This window comes from Trematomus bernacchii, unplaced genomic scaffold, assembly GCF_902827165.1.
Source record: "Trematomus bernacchii unplaced genomic scaffold, fTreBer1.1, whole genome shotgun sequence".
NCBI classification, from domain to species: Eukaryota; Metazoa; Chordata; class Actinopteri; order Perciformes; family Nototheniidae; genus Trematomus; species Trematomus bernacchii.
Window position 1 is genome coordinate 15,001 of NW_022987574.1, and position 14,720 is coordinate 29,720.

A 14,720-nucleotide genomic window follows, 5' to 3' on the forward strand; every position below is an offset into this window, starting at 1 on the left:
CTTCGATAAAGCCACGCTCGCATTGCAGATGAGACAGATGGACTTTGAATTGGAATAGATACAAAAATAATCATCCTCTCACTCGGAGTGAAAATTATATATTTTGGGCTTTTTTGCTTCTGCCATAATTGCGGTCTTGTGTGTGTGCGGACTGTCACTCCTGTTGACACGGATAAGTTCAACGTCAGCGAAATAGTGCCCACTGCCCACCAGCCACGCCCCGACACATGGGGTCACGCCGGCCAATCACAAAGCTTTGATGCGTTCAAGTGCATTATTCTGGCACAGGAAGATTATGTTATAGGACATTAACGATAAAACTGAATATTGTTGTTCTATTTTTAGACACATCTCGCGATCGACTGGGAATCTCCCCGCGATCGATCGGTCGATCGCGGGGAGATTCGACTGGTTGGGCACCCCTGCTCTACCTGATGGACAAGGTGGAAGAGGAGGAGAGAGGTGGGACCTTCAATTCCCAAGGGCCTAGCAAGGACAGCCTGCTGTCGTTTCTGGACTACGCCAGGAGCTTCCAGGAAATTGAGGATCTGAGGAAGTACCTGTGCTCCAGGAAGCCTGCCCCACCAGTGGCGTCAGAGGGGGAACATACTGTCGGCTTTGGAGCCAGGGCCAAAGACACCTGGAAGCAGATCTGGGATAGCAGGGCTGATGGTTATGCTGCCTTTGTTTTAGGAGTGAAGTGCATAATTAACAGCAAGATGTACAACCTTCAGCAGTACATCCTCAAGCAGCAGAGGGCTGAGCCCTGTCCACCACCTGCTGAAGGCTGCATTGCATCAGCTACCTCCACTCTGACATCCAGCACTCCAGGTCAGCTCACAGTAATATGCAAATACTGCTTTAAGGTGAACATGTTATATCTCTCACAGGCTCCGCCCTCTACTGGACTCTATGGGTACTACCTTATCCCGCGTGCATTCTCCCACTGAGACTTCTATAGACGTAGCCGGCCCAGGGCGGGCCTACCTGAATGCGCGCGCATCACACCGTATAAAAGGAGGCCTCGCCTCCTGACTGCCATCCTTTTTCTCTTCAGCTAAGCGGAAGTGATTCCACAGAAGACGTAAGACATATTGAAGTGAAAGTGATAGAGAGAGAGTATGGAGCCAGTACTGGACCATAGGACCTGCCCGAATTGTCCGAACCTGATTTCGGGAGCCGATCCGCACCCCCTCTGCTTCACGTGTTTGGGGCCCGACCACGCGATGAACGGTATGGGCTCGACGCCGGCGTGCTCGGCCTGCCAGGCGATCCCGCGGCGCACGAGGGAGCATCGTGGGCAGCACTTCCTGGAGAAGATTGCCCCGCAGGAGGAGTCGGAGGAGCTGGATCTTGACGTCGTGGACATGGGCGATTCGGGAAGCGAGGGGACATCGTTCCGGTTCTCCCTGCCGTGGGGCCAGACGGTCCCGGTTCCGATGATCGACGACGAGGAAGCCTCGCTATCCGGAGGTCCAACTCTCAGCTCTGCGCGGATTGGATTTCCCGGCGGTGATGACTCTGGCGGCGGAGCGTGTAGGTCTACCGCTCCCCCCACCGCTGCCACAGAGGCCTGTAAACCGCCTGAGATCGGGGGTTTATGGCCCGGTGCATCCGGCGCAGCCGACCTTCGTTTCGCCCCAGCTGCCAGAGGTATGGCGGTGTGTGGAGGCGACATGGCACCAGCCATTAAAAACGAAGGCCCCGGTAGCCGCCATGGCGGGTATCATTAAGGTGGTGGATCACTCGGACACGACATGTCCGGGTGTGCCCCCCCCCTCGAGGAGAGCCTGGCGGCCCATCTGCTTCCGCGGCTGGTTGGGCGGAGGGTAAACGTCCTCTGCCCCGGGACCGAGACACCTGGAATATCTGGATAAGTTGTTCAAGCTCGGTACGCAGATGGCGGCTGCGGCCGATAATCTTGGCGTCTTCCTGATCACCCTCAGGCAGACGTCCCCGCCCTCCTGTCTCAGGACGAGAGCGATTATTCGGACCACGCTGTTAGTCAGATGAGTAATCTGATTTATGGCGTGGCCACCGCAGCAGGGCGGTGATTTCCCTGGCCACAGTGGTGTCTCGTCACGTGTGGCCAGGGCTCACGGCCCTATCTAAGAAGGACCGAGAAGATCTCCTCGGAGCCCCCGTGTCCACGGAGGGGCTCTTTGGGTCGGTCTCCTCGGTCACCCAGCGCTTCAGCCGCCTAGAGGAGGAGAGAGTCCAGCTTAGCCGCATGCTATTGCTGGCTCCTCCTCAGGCCCCGCTACGTGCCCCCCTCGCGTTGCCATGCAGGGGAGGGAGCGTAGTACGACAGTGAAGCGGAGGGAGAGGCGCCGGCACGGGGGTCCCGTAGCTGCAGCGCCCTCCACCTCTACGGCCCACCCCGTGGCACCGGCATACCGGCAATCACGGGGAAGGGCTGCCCGACCGAGGCAGGCTCCGCAACAGCAGAGCACCCAGGTGGGGAGCTCCATCTTCGCGGAGTTATCTGCCTATTTAATGCCCAGATCTCTGTCAAAACTTTTAAAATAAAGATGGTGTTGATCTGTATCCAAGTCTGAGTGTCCTTTGTTTCCACAATACACTTGCACATGTTGATGACTGTACAAATTCCCCACTCGCCGCCCCAGCTAGCTCCCGTTAGGGAGGAGGCTAGTGGGAGTGCGCAGATGAGAGTGATAAACCGCAGGCAGCACTGTTATAGTGCGGTGCGGGTACAGGGACATTATGGCCGACGTTTTTCTGTTAGAAAACATTCTATGCCTGAAGCTAAGACTCCAAATAATGCTGTTTACTATAGTGATAGGGGCTGCATTATAGCAACGCCCGCACTTGTAAAGAGGCGCGTGGCGGTGCGTTCAGGGGCCTTAGTAAAACACACTACGCCTGTAAGAACTCCGGTTAATGCTGTTTTCCATAGTGAGGAAAATAGCATTATGACGACGCGCGGCCCCCCCCTCGAGAGCGGGCCGCGGTGCGTTCATGGACAGAAGAAGCTCAGATTAATGCCTCTTTCTCTCTAAGAGGAAGCAGCATTATGGCGGAGCGCGCACTCTCACGGGAGCGTGCTGTGGTGCGTTCAGGTACCTCAGTGGAAAATCTGCCGTTTTTTTCTCTGAGTGGAAACTGCATTATAGAAAAACGGCCCTTTCTGTGTCAGCCCCCCATGGGTCAAACTTCCTTTTATGGAGGGTTTGACGGCAGAGTGGCCCACCAGAGAGTACCACAGCTTCATAGCTGCGGCCCCACAGCTGAGGGCTTGCCCATTAACACAATGTTATGGGGAATGGAAACTCAGATGTGTACTGACAAGGTGGATGGACAGGACGCTGAAACGGGGCTATTCACTCCAGTTTTGCAGCATCCCACCTCCTTTTATGGGCATGCGAGAGGTAAATCTGTCTTCCCAGGAGGAGATGGGTTTCCTCTCAGCAGAGATTCAGGCTCTGGTGCAGAAACAGGCTGTGTCTGTTGTGCATCCTCGGCACAGAGAGAGGGGTCTTTATTCCATGTATTTCCTGGTTCTCAAGAAAACAGGGGAATTCAGACCTATTCTAGATCTCCGGGGCCTGAATCGTCGTATTTCCAGCAGGAAATTCCGCATGTTAACTGTGAAACAGTTACTAGGGCTTGTGCAGCCAGGCGATTGGTTCACCACCATCGACCTGAAAGACGCATACTTTCATGTGGAAATTGTTCCAGAGCACAGAAAGTATCTGCGTTTTGCCTTCCAGGGAATAGCCTACGAATACAACAGGCTGCCGTTCGGTTATTCCCTATCCCCACGCACATTCAGCAAATGTGTGGCCACAGCGCCTCAACCGCTGCGCGCACACGGCATGAGAGTTTTCTTTTACATAGACGACCTCATAGTCATGGCTGGGTCCCGGGAACAGGCAATGTTTTGCACAGCACAATTGATCACACACCTAACCAAATTAGGTGTTACGATCGATGGGAAAGAAAGAGCACCCCCATACCTCGCCAACAGGCGTTGTATTTGGGTGTGGTGCTCGATGCAGACGCGCTGCGTGCCACCCTGTCAGAGAGCAGGCGTGCGCCCCATCTCAGGGCGGCGCACAGGCTGCGACAGGGGGCAACAGTGACAGCTTTAACTGTCATACAGACTCTGGGTCTCATGGCGGCTGCTCACATGGTGGTCCCGCCGGTTACTACATATGCGCCGCCTGCAGAGGTGGTTCCCCAGCCTGCGTTTGGAGGCACAAACGACGGCTGGTGACCATTCCTCCCCCCCTCAGTGGGGGCAACCTCCGGTTTTGGGGGTCTCCACTGGGACGGGTGACCTCCTACATCACAGTGTTCACGGACGCGTCCGGAACAGGATGGGGAGGGACCTGCCTGAAGAGAGCTATAGGTGGGCGCTGGGCTCTGACAGAGTTTCGACACAGCAACCTCCTAGAGCTACGGGCAGTAGTGTTAGTCCTCCGGCATTTCATGCCCCTAATTCAGGGGAGACATGTAATGGTCAGGTGCGACAACAGCACCACAGTGGCTTATATCAACATGCAGGGCGGAGTCTGCTCCGCCTCCTTGTTGACCACAGCGGAAGAGTTGTGGTGATGGGCCTCAGAGGTGGTGTTATCTCTGAGAGCCCTCCATGTCCCGGGACTGGAGAACAGAGGGGCCGACCTCAGGTGGAGGGGCGGCGAATGGACGCTTCACCCGGAGTTGGTGAAGCAGATCTGGGCCCAGTTCGGGAGAGCAGAAGTGGACCTGTTCGCCAGCCGGCGCAACAGCCACTGTGCCCTGTGGTTCTCCATGGCCCTGAGCGACGACCCGCCCTTGGGGGTGGACGCGTTTGCACACGAGCCATGGCCAAGGAAGCTGCTATACGCCTTTCCACCGCTGCGTCTCATTCTCCCTCTCCTGGGGAGAGTGAGGCGAGAACGTCTGGCAGTCATTCTGGTAGCACCGAATCGCGTCGGGGCTCCGTGGTACTCAGAAATGACATAGATGAAGGTGGGCCAGCCCTGGGCGATCCCCCAGTTCTGGGGGGCGATGTCTCAAGGGGCAGGTGCAATCGGGGCGTTACCCACTCTGGGCCGTCCTCTTCAGGCTTGGCTCCTGAGAGTGACAGGCTGAGACAGGGTGGATTGTCTGACAGCGTTATTCAGTCTATCCAGGCAGCTAGAGCAGAATCCACCACAGCCTGTTACAGGCCGAAGTGGCTGAGATTCCAGCATTGGTGTGAGGAGCGGGGAATAGAGCCCCTATCTTGTGAGTTGGGCTCTATTTTATCCTTCTTACACTTACTGGTGGACAGAGGGCTGGCGCATTCCACGGTGAAAGTGTATGCAGCAGCCATCTCGTCCTGTCATGAGGGATTTTGGTGGCAGGTCAGCCTTTAATCAACCACTGATGTCGCGGTTTTTACAGGGGATTAGGAGACTGCGCCCTGTAGTGCACGTCTCCACCCCGCAGTGGGACCTGCCCCTAGTGCTCGAGGCTCTGGCCTCGGGACCATTGAGCCTCTGGAGCTCTCCCCTCTGAAAGCATTGTCGTGGAAAACAGCTTTGCTTCTTGCCTTAACGTCAGCCAAAAGAGTGTCCAAGTTAACTGCTCTGTCGGTGCACCCGAGTTGTTTACTAGTTCGGGGTGGCCGGAGCGGCGCGACACTTAGACCGAACCCCTCCTTTGTGCCTAAAGACCTAAGGAGTGCGTTCAGGTCGAGGGCTATTCAGTTAGGGGGTTTTAGTCTCCCCCCCATGGGGGGCCAGGGAGGCTAAACTGCACCTCCTCTGCCCGGTGCGTGCGCTAGCATGTTATGTGGAGCGCACGGCTGCCCTTAGACGCACCGAACAGCTGTTCGTGTGCTTCGGGGGCGGGGTGATCGGGAAAGCTCTGTCCAATAAACGCCTGGCAGGCTGGCTCTGCGAGTGCATTGCACATGCCTACGGACAGGCAGGGAGAGCCTGCCCCACGGGGATTTGTGCGCACTCCACACGGGCTGTAGCTGTGTCAACAGCCTTATTCAACAGTGTGGAGGATTTATGCACAGCGGCGTCTTGGTCGACGCCAGGCCCCTTTATAAGGTTTTATCTCTTGGACATGTCTGGCTCTTTCTCCTCGTCTGTGCTTGCTGGGGCAACACAGGATTTGTAGGGGAGGGGGGGGTTGTGGGTCAGTTGGCATCTGACCCCCTCCCCGGACGTGATGCGCCTTCGCCTTTCCTGGGCCCTCTGAGGGACCCGGGATAGGCAAGGGGCGCGCTGGCCCGTTACGGGCGGAGGGGCTGCCCCCCTCCTGGGGGAGGATAGCCCCCCCACATTTTTAGTCCTCTCACACTCTGCATGGGGTCAGTGCTTGAGTGTGAGGCATGGGCGCTGGCGCTCTCCCTGTTATCCTTAGGGATTCAGGAAGGCAGGTGCGTAGTAAGCCCATACGGGGCCGAGGGGGCTCTCCCCATCCGTCTAGGGGCGGGGGGGGGGGAGGGTCCCCCGGCACTGTTTTTTGAGCACACTTTCTGCGAGGTAAGCGCAGCAGGGTGTGCTCTGTCAGCCGCAGCCCAGATTTCTCCTCGGTCACAACCGGGTTAAAGGAGAGGGTGGGGCAGCAGCTGCTGACCAGAAAAGCCGGTCAGGGGCAGTAGGGTGGATTGGTGTTGGACGACAGTGCGCGTATACATCAGGGCTCCACCCACTGTACCCATAGAGTCCAGTAGAGGGCAGAGCCTGTGAGAGATATAACGGAGGGTTACGTATTGTAACCCTAATTATATAAACACAGGCGGAGCCCTCTACTCAGGGCACTGTCTGTCCTGTTCCGCTCGCTGAAGAGAGGTATAGGATGGCAGTCAGGAGGCGAGGCCTCCTTTTATACGGTGTGATGCGCGCGCATTCAGGTAGGCCCGCCCTGGGCCGGCTACGTCTATAGAAGTCTCAGTGGGAGAATGCACGCGGGATAAGGTAGTACCCATAGAGTCCAGTAGAGGGCTCCGCCTGTGTTTATATAACTAGGGTTACAATACGTAACCCCCCGACATTGACATAATTAATGTTATTGTTTAATCTTGTAGTGATGGATGAGGACGAGGAGCTGGAGAGGGGGATGTTGAATATGTCTCCTTCAAAATTCTACACTGAACGAAGTAGGTGGATCCAGTTAGATATACAGTGATTATATAGACTTACTGTACATGTTAAAACTTTGTTCATTGTCACCTGTGCTTTATAGGGACACCAGCAACTCCAGAGCCCCGGCTGTGTCTACACCAACAGGTTTTTCTCCAACAGTGTGGAGGGATAACTCTGTTTTCAACAGATTTTCCTGTCATTACTATTCTCAACTAGTTTGTTATTTTGTCCGTGTTCTGGTCTGTTCTGATGCTTGTTTTATTTTGTTCTCCAACTAACTGAAGGAATTAACATGTCAGCAATGATGGTAAGTGTTTTTCCTTTTTTGCATGCTTTCTTTAGACTGTCATACAAGGATTTGGCATTTTAAATATTGCAGTGGCTTAGCCTGTTAAGCCCGAGAGACCCCGGTACCGGGGCACTGCCACAACATCTTGCAGGAAACAGTGTCTGAGGGCATGTTCATTTAATAAACTATGAATGTTTTATATCCATGTAACGGGAAGAAACTCATCTAACTGATCTTTTTTTTTTTTTTTCAAAAGAAAACCCACAATGCTAACACTGAGCCTCTGAATTAGCAAAGAGCGAAAAATGCTAACACCTTACTGCACCGAAAATCACTCACAAAATCTTATTATTTATCTCTTCTCCACATCCATGACATCGATTCACATCGTGAGGTGACACAGAATCGATGGGTACCCTCATTATCACTGAATTATACGAATTTGCGACGTTATAAACAAAAACAGACATCAAAACAGGTGACGCTAGGTAGCTAAAAATGCTAACATTTTTACCTTGGCTCTGTAGTCTCTCCAAAGTGGTCTTCAATGGCATTAAAACGATAAAAAACGCTGCTGAAGTTAATCCATAGGTTAATCCAATGTGTCTGTGTCCCTTTGAAATGATTTCTGATAATCCATAAGCAATAAAACTGCTTTTCCGTTTCCAGATGTCAGAGCTAGAATGTAGCTTTACTCTAATGCAAAACTGCATGCGCGAAGCCCTCACCTTTTTGTTTCACAATGAGTGTGTGTGGGGGACTCCCCCTTCGATTCTATTGGCTCTAACGGTCAGAAAGAGGTGTCAACCATTAAAATCGAGCAAGGGGGGCCAGAGATATGGAAAATCCACCCAAATGACCCCAGAAGTGTTTTCTTTTTGCTAAATCTCTCTAAAAAGGTCAAATGTCACTTGTTTTGCATCAATCTTGATACAGGGTACTTATTATATGTTGTACTTTGTATTCCTAAAGCTTTTAGTCTACCTTACCATCATCTAAGGGTAGTTTTCACTATAAGTAAAAAATAATCTTTGGACGGACACTATAATTTACAGTTTTTTACTATGTAAAATCTGAATTTTCTTTAAAATAAAAAACATCTATATTGATTCTGACTTTTCTCCATCCAACTCACAGGTTTATCATTACTTTGAGAAAAAAGATTATTAATTTAACCCTTTTAGAAGGGAAGATATGGTCATTTGTTCTGGGAATGTCATTTTCGAGCCTGAGACCTGAAAAACAGGCTCAGGGCTTAACAGGTTAGAAAACCTAGCTTCTTACCCTCTAAGTCTAAGATATCATGCCACACCTTTGAATGAAAGATGTGCTTGCTATATATGTATGCTGTTTCTCTGCTTTACCTGTTTCCAAATACATATAGACATTATGTTTTTCTATTTCAAATAATTGGGATTCACAAGTTAATACAACAGGGTATTTTCATTCTGTTAAAGAGACAACAGGTAAAGACAGATTGTGAAGCATGAAACAACTTAACACTTGAGGAAAATGACACAGGATTGTTTCTACAGCCCACAGGATTTATCCAACTGCCACAGCCACTGTGTCCAGACCCGATGGACTTGCTCCTCTGAAAGGTTATTGGGTTTTTATACTCCTCACTTGGATCCATCTTGAATCTTTTTCATACATATTATGTATATATACCCTCATATTTGTTTTCGCCTTTCATCCTTCAACCACTGCCGGTCCCTCCTCAGCTGCTTGCCATTGCCCCAAAGCTCGGAATTGAAGAGCAGGCGCCAAATTTGTTGAGACAAAGTATGTGTTCTTCTTATACTACCAGTGTATCTCACAAAAACTTCAATTTCATTCTGAAAAATCACATTGTCAAGGTGTCATACAGTATAGTGCTCACGTTTTAGGTAATGTTAAGTAATGATATCATCGTCTCTGTTTTCATTTTTCACAACTTCTTAAATGCTGCTTCTTAATTTCCATTTATAATGTGTATACATCACTTGCCTGTTTGTATCTCATCATCCCAGATTCATCACCATATAATATGGCCCCTGTGAAAGCACAGGGAGACACTGTCCTCGATGAAGGTATGGATATCTGTGACACTGTATTATAGCAGTCATTTATATAGAGCTTTATTCAATTGTATCTGATGTAACTATGGTGTTTTACAGCTCTGACTTGCCCAGGGAAGTATATCTACTGCCCCTCCAGAGTCTTCTCCTTATATAATGCACAGGGCATGGAGAAGGAGTTGACGTGGCGGGAGTTCCAGCAGTCGGACTTCTATGATGCTGAAAGGGACAGATGGATTGCAGACAAAAGGAAGCCCTAACCTACCCTCACATACACACAGGCATGCACCACTTCCTGGGTCTACAATGTTGCATACTAACTTAACATACAAACTAAGCCGTTTTGCCTGCAACAAAAATGAGACCCCTAAACTATCAGCCTTTTCACCAGTCCTGACAATCCTGCCAATAACAAAACAGTTTTGGTTAATGCCCTCAAAAAACTCAATTCATAATAAAGAATAATAATCATTTCAGGGATTTCTATAGGTCCTCCACTCCAACCTTGTCGGTGCTGGGGCCTTAAACATGTAATGTATTTAAATGTTGCACTAGAATATTATATACTATACTATAATAAATAAATGAACAATAATTGCACTAAAATATATGTAATTATTGTACTAGAATAATCATAATTATTGCACTAGAATAAATATAATTATTGCACTAGAATAAATATAATTATTGCACTAGAATAAATAAAAAAACATACCAAGTAAGGGGGTATAAATCACTAAAATAAGAATAGAATGCAGAATAGAAACCATACAAGAACATGAGGTGAAAAACATTTCAGATAATGGATGGTGGTGAGATCAAATCTATAACAAAACAATACATTATCTTAGACTAAATTATAATATTATAATACATATTAAGGTGCAATATAACATATCATATAGTCAAAATTGGTACAAAGAATATAATATAGTTCAATCCTTTTTTCAGGATATGATTGTTCTCTCTGTATGGTGTTTTCAGTGTTTTTTATATATTTGTAGTTTTATTTGTATTATTTCCTATATTTGACGTGTCAGCTGTTTTTGAATAAATGATCTTGAATGCATCACTGTGACTGTCTTTACTTGATAGAGGAAGTCATAGTGATAGAAAGAAAAATGAAGCACACTCATATGCTCAATGTAAACATCTGTACAATCAACATATTAAAAAAATATTAATTATAAGTAAAAATACAAAAATATTATATAAAACATTATTATTACTAATATTATGATATAATTACTTGTGTTATTATTGTTATGATTGCTATACATTAAGATTAAAATAACTATTATAAGAAGCAGCAAGGAAAGAATAATTCATTTCTAACTCCAAATATCTGTTTCAACTTTAACTTTAAACGTTTGAAAAGATAAATGTAGTGTTTGTGTAAAATGAGTAACATTTTGAAACTGAATGTGGGGAATTTTGTTTGGGTCAGGTGCACTGTAAAATATTACCATGATTTCACAATATTTAGCTGTAATATTTTACAATAAATTACTGTTTTACCACTTTACAGTCTTTACCTGTAATGTTCACAATATAATACTGTAATTTTGAATTTTACAGTGAAATCAATACAGGCACAGTTAATTACTGTGAATGTACAGGATAAATGATTACCAGGATTTCACAACATTTTACTGTATTATTTCATAGTAAAATACTGTATTCAGACCATCCTCTGTGATAACACAACAAATTAAGTGATTTTCTTGCATTTATCGCTTTTGCTTGGCTTTAAATACTAATTTCTTTCTTTGGTGCAGGTTTTACTTAAATTGAAAGGGGCACTGCTGCATGTGCCTTCAAATAAACGATGCAACATATAAATCTATGTCAAATTGAAATTGTTGTCTTGTCTTATTGTTTTCAGGTGCTTCCTGGGCATTAATCCTGGGCTCGAAAGCCAAAAAGAGGCATGGCAATTTAAACCCCCATGTCAGCACATTCTTCAGAAAATACTTTGAGTGGATGTCTGTGTAGACAAGTGCTCCCCTCCTTGTTTTCTTCTCTGTGCACCTGGTCTGCCCCTGGCTCCGCCTCTGCCCAGGTGTTCCAAATTCCACTCAGCCGTGTAAAGAGAAGCTGGAGGAGAAGGATGTCTCGCCTATCCTAACGCCGGGAGACACTCTCCTTAGAATACCTCTTTGCCATTTTGAGCTGTAGGCCATATTTTTGCAGATGTGTTTATGTTTAGCCTGGAGGACCTGGTAGTCCAGTTTTCGCGGCTTTATTTTGTCTCCCATAGGGTTTATATTTGATTTCTGGTTAGGGGGGGGGGGAGCTCTGGGTTCTACGGTCCGTGGTGTGGCTGGCTCGGGTTCCCTCCTTCTGTCTGTTCCTTTTGGCCAGTCCTCCAAACCTCTTTTTGTTTCCCGTTTCGCTTGTGTGAGCAAACGGCTGATTATCAATAAATGCTTGTTACCAAGTACCGGTTATTGCGTGTATTCTTTCATGTTGCGGGTCTCAGCACGAGCCACTACCGCGGAGTAGAGGTTGGGGCCGTAACAACATGTCCAAGACACTTTGAAATGTACTTTGCACTTCAATGGAGTAATAAAAAGTTCAAATGGGCATTTTCTTTGTTGATTGAGCTGATTGAATTGTGTAGTTATGGTAAAATCCCAGTTAAAGGTGGGGTAGGTAAGTTTGAGAAACCGGCTCGAGATCGCTAGAATTTGAAAATACACAACCGGAGAAAATCTGCCACTTCCTTATAGAGCCCCTCCTCCAACACACACGAACGTGCACATGACCAATGAGGGCACGAGATAAATTTGTGCACAGATGGAAGGCTGACAGGCAGGTAGGCCATCCAGTTATTTTAGCCGGGCCGGCTAAAATAATTGGTCGTGCTTTTTACAGTATTACGGCTTCCACAGATGAAATATTTGTATGGATTTTTTGTCAAAGCACTTAAAGGGCCCATGTCATGCTTTTCCGGTTATTACCCGTCCCCTTGTGTGTTATGAAGGTTTTTATGCATGTAAACGGTGTGCAGAGTCAAAACCCTCAAAGTACACCCTGTAGCGAGTAAAACTCTAACACAGAGTTACACAAAACGCCTCGTTGGAGATACGTCACTGCCCATTTGAGTCTTCCATTTAGTTCCGGGTACGGCATGATGTCATGCGGTACCCGGAACGAAATGGACCAATCCCGAAGAGCTATGGCCACACCCAGCGGCGCTGGCCGCACCCTCTTCTGCCAGCCTCACATTTACTGTTGGAAGCTCTGGTTCAGTTCACAATCGATCCAGTCATGCCAATGCCAAGGACCTGTTTCCTGAAATGTGAGGAGAAATCTGAGCTGTTTGTCCTACCGACGGAAGAACCACGACGAAGTCAGTGGTTGACATTTCTTTTTAACACTGTTCCTTCAGAGGTTCAAAGAACGTTACTGTGTGCGCGGCATTTCACAGACGAAAGCTTCCAAAACATTGCCCAGTTTGAGGCCGGATATGCACAGCATTTGAAACTGAAGGACGATGCTATTCCTAGTTTGTTTGGACCGTTTGGAGCAGGGGAAGATTCGGGTACACAACCTGTAAGTTTGCATTGTTATTTGTGTATTTATCAAACAAGGTATCTACCACGACTGTTTAAATGTGTAAGCGTGTTTCGGACTGCTAAGCCAGTGCTAACTGTGCTAACTAAGTTGCAACACAGTCTCACGGCATTTCGTGTTATAGTCACGAAATTAATCTATTGATTCGTGTTCACCAACACGATTTCGCCATTTTTTTCGTGTCACACAGAACGATTTTAAAAGCAATGTAAATAATAACAAATTAGAAGGAAAAAGACATTTAAAAAAATACAGATTTAAGTATTCTGACACAGAACGATTTTAGAAGCAATGTATTTATATTGGTAGTGTGTTTCGTGCCTGCACCAAATAATAACAAATTAGAAGGAAAAAGAGATGACATAAAATACAGATTTCAGTATTCTGAGGCTCTGAGCCCCATTTATTTTCCTCACTGACGGCAAAAAAACTCAGACATTATGCAATTTAAAATAAAAGGGATAGGGTTAGGCTTAGGGTAAGATATTGAGTAAGAACATGTTTTTATGAACCACACAGCTTCTGGTCTTCCAAGACCCGACCGGACAAAAAGACGTGTTTCAGGCACGAAACATACTACCAATAGAAATACATTAAAATCGTTCTGTGTGACACGAAAAAAATGTGAAAATCGTGTTGGTGAACACGAATCAATAGATTAAATTAATTTCGTGACTAATAACACGAAATGCCGTGAGACTGGGTTGTAAATTGCTAGCGTTTCCATATCAACTCTAATATCAGCAGATGGCCTGACATACATGTATCTCATAGCAGGAGAATGTCTGCATTCACACAGGAAATACTCATAGACAGTATACTCCAGGTGATTTACCGTACGGTCAGTCGCGAAACGTAATTACATTATAGCTGGCGTTCCGAGCGTGTATGCTACCGAGCTAAACAACAAGGCTACTAAGTATAGCATATTGAACAACTGAACAACTAGCAAACGTAGATTAGCATTGTAATCCAGCTGGCAAGCTGACGAACATCAAACAACTACGTTTATTTCACACTTCCAGCAGAGACAACGGGGAAATCCCCTCTCTTTGCCCGCTCACAGACCCCCAAAGGACGGTACATTACAGTTGGCTTTCCTCCGACGCTGATAGCATGTATAGCTAACGAGGCTAGCTATACATGCTAGCGGGAAACATTGTATTCATGCCAGTTACAATGATTGACCGAACGTAGCAGACTACCCGTATAAGATTGCAATTATAAACACGTTATTGCTAGCCTAATATGAACCACTAGCTTTTGTTCATAGTAGTTTTATTACACTACATTATAGTTGCTGTTCCTCCGAGCTAACGTTCATATCGTGTTTGCTAGGTAAACAAGAAAGCTAGGTTAGCATATTAGCTGGCAAGCTTACTGTGTTGACTATCAGTGGCGGCTGGTGGAAAATATTTTAGGTTGGGCTGTGGAAATGGTGACCAAACAATACTAGGGGAGGACAAATTGAGGCTTAAAAATATGAGAAGACTGATCAATACCTCCATAATCTTCAGTGTGGTTAGCTATGAATCTTCCAAAACTTCCAAACACCTTGTCCTGGACATAGTTTCTACAGCATAAACTGTGTAACAGTACAGTAGGCCCACACAAACTGCAGAACGCCGGGGCTTTGGGAACACTCAAAATTACTTTAAATGATTTAATTCCCATTTAACCTGTTAAGGGGCTTTTTTCCCC